This window comes from Rhinopithecus bieti, unplaced genomic scaffold, assembly GCF_001698545.2.
Source record: "Rhinopithecus bieti isolate Rb0 unplaced genomic scaffold, ASM169854v2 scaffold_11933, whole genome shotgun sequence".
NCBI classification, from domain to species: domain Eukaryota; kingdom Metazoa; phylum Chordata; class Mammalia; order Primates; family Cercopithecidae; genus Rhinopithecus; species Rhinopithecus bieti.
Window position 1 is genome coordinate 172623 of NW_016806995.1, and position 3060 is coordinate 175682.

At 49.1% G+C, this 3060-nt stretch overlaps 1 pseudogene across 1 annotated transcript; it reads right to left on the reverse strand.

The window, feature by feature from the left end:
• Positions 1-833: 833 nt before the first annotated feature.
• On the reverse strand, positions 834-1854 carry LOC108534406 (prohibitin pseudogene; annotated as a pseudogene). The gene has a single exon (XR_001886964.1). The product of XR_001886964.1 is annotated as a prohibitin pseudogene (transcript).
• Positions 1855-3060: the final 1206 nt, after the last annotated feature.

The following is a 3060-nucleotide window of genomic DNA, read 5'->3' on the forward strand; positions in this document are numbered from 1 at the left end:
TGAGAAGAGAAAGCAGAGGACATGGGCCGGCTGGCTTGGCTTGGTACTTCCTGAATAAAACTGTACTATCTCCAGGACAGCCTGACAGTGCACATTTGAGCTTCTGTTTAAGGGAAATCTCAATCTCTGACCTTTCCTCTGAGGTGGGGCAATTCTGCAAGAGCCACACAGTATGGTTGCAGGTGAGAGGGAGGAAGGAGGGGCCACAGGGACACAGTCCTCATTAAGACTGAGGTTCTGCGGGAAATGCTGAATCTGAAAACATTCTTCCCCTCCATGATGCACCCCTAAAGTAGCCTTGTCCAGACTGAAACTCAGGACTGGGTGTAGTGACTCATCCCTGTAATTTCAGCACTTTGGGAGGCCGAGGTGGGCGGATCACCTGAGGTCAGGAGTTCAAGACCAGCCCGGCCAATGTGGCAAAACCCCATCTCTACTAAAAATACAAAAATTAGCTGGGTGTGGTGGCGTATCCCTGTAATCCCAGCTACTTAGGAGGCTGAGGCAGGAGAACTGCTTGAACCTGGAAGGTGGAGGCTGCAGTGAGCCAAGATCATGCCACTGTACTCCAACCTGGGTGACAGAGCAAGACTCCATCTCAAAATAAAATAAAAACAGAGAAACTAAAAATCAACACACGCACACACACACACACACACATACACACACACAAGTGCTAACAGGAATGATGACATTGCTCTCTGTGATAATTACTCATGGATCTACAACTGCCTAATACATGCATGATATAAAAATTCAACCCCACTAGTAATCAAGAAAATGTAAATCAACTCAGAGAGAGGATTCCCACCTATCAAATGGAATTGTTTTTTTTTCTGAAGTGATTTTACCTTTATTTCCTTCACTTTAAGCCAATCATGAAATTTCACAGTGATTTCTGGGGTGGGGGCAGAAGGAAGGCGATGTCAAGAATCATCGGGGCTATGGCCCAGTCAGCCCATGGAGGTGCGGGCAGGGTGGACCCTCACTGGGGCAGCTGGAGGAGCACGGACTGCCCCGCCAGCAGGTAGGTGATGTTCCGAGAACGTGACAGCTGGTATGCAATGTCCTCCGCAGCTTCCAGCTTGCGCAGCTTGATCAGGCCGTCCCCTGCAGTGGCCAGTGAGTTGGCAATCAGTTCAGCTGCCTTGGAGTCGCCCTCAGCAGAGATGATGGCTGCCTTTTTCTGCTGCTCAGCCTTTTTTACCACAAATCTGGCCCTCTCTGCTTCCTGCTGAGCCACCTGTTTGGCTTCCACCGCTTCTGTGAACTCCTTCCCGAAGGTCAGATGTGTCAAGGACACATCATCCAGGATGAGCCCAAAGGTGGCTGCTCGCTCTGTAACATCATCGCTCACCTGCCTGGAGACCAGCTCTCTCTGGGTGATGAGTTCTCCAGCATCAAAGCGAGCCACTACTGACTTGAGGATCTCGGTCATGATGGACGGCAGCACACGCTCATCATAGTCCTCTCCAACGCTGGTGAAGATGTGAGGAAGCTGGCTAGCCACGGGCGGGAAGAGGATGCGCAGTGTGATGTTGACATTCTGTAAATCTTTGCTACCAGTGATGACTGGCACATGACCGTGGTCGAGAACGGCAGACAAAGATAATTGGTTTCTGTATCCATGGGATGAGAAATTGAGTCCCTTCCCCTACCACAATGTCCTGTACTCCACGGAACTAGTCAAAGATGACAGCTCTGTGCCCAGCATCCACATTATATAAGGCAGAGTTCACCACGCCTCCTGCAACAGCTAAGGCCAGGTCAAACTTGCCAATGGACACAAACACTTTGGCAGCCATGTTTTCTTCTGCTGGACCCTCTCACACCTGCTTCCACTCTGACCTCCATTTCCTCCTTTCCTTTCCTCTCCGATGCTACTGCGTCTTCCTCTTCATCTAGTATATTGGGACCAGGGGATGAGGGAAAGATGAAGAAAAGTTACACATGCCTTACTGAGGAAGGGACACCAAAGAAGCTTCCAGAAAGTCAGATGCTGCTTAGTGGGCATGTGAGGTGTATTAGGCCATTCTTGCACTGCTATAAAGAAATACTTGAGCCTGGGAAATTATAAGAAGAAAAGCTTAATTGGCTTACTGTTCTGCAGGCTGTACAGGAAGCATAATGCTGGGATCTACTTCTAGGGAGGCCTCAGGAAGCTTTTACTCATGGCAGAAGGTAAACGGCAAGCAGGCACACCACACAGTGAAAGCAGGAGCAGGGATGGGAGGTGCCACACACCATTTTTTGGAGACGGAGTCTCGCTCTGTCACCCAGGCTGGAGTGCCGTGGCACCATCTCAGCTCACTGCAACCTCCGCCTCCAGGGCTCAAGTGATTCTCCTGACTCAGCTTCCCAAGTAGCTGGGACTACAAGCATGTGCCACCACGCACATCTAATTTTGTATTTTAGTAGATATAGGGTTTCACCATGTTGGCCAGGCTGGTCTCGAACTCCCCTCAGGTGATCCACCCATCTTGGCCTCCCAAAGTGTTGGGATTACAGGCATGAGCCACCACACCTGGCTGCCACACACTTTTAAATATCCAGATCACCCATGAACTCGTTATCGTGAGGAAAGCACCAAGGGGATGGTGCTAAACCATTCGTGAGAGATCTACCCCATGATCCAACCACCTCCCACCAGACCCCACCTCACCCCAACATTGGGGATTACATTTCAACATGAGATTTCGGCACTGATAAATATCCAAACTATATCATGGGGCAAACAGTGGAGCTGACTTTACAAATCTTGTTCACGAAATCATTTTCAGTTTGCCAAGGTTCCATTTACAATGGGGAGAGAATTTGCCCAAAATAATATCATCCACTGCAATCATCCCACACTTCAGAAAACATATGATGGTTGGCAGCCATTGCTCCAAGGGAAACCATGATGACAGAAATGGCCAACCAGTTTCTTTCTCAGTCACCCTCCTACCCTGATGGATTTGTCTATTCATATCAGCCATTTCAATTGCAAACATTTATGCCTGATAGTCTCATAACTTAGCATCCCAGGAGAGAGGGAGAGAGAAGAAAATGCAGAACAGA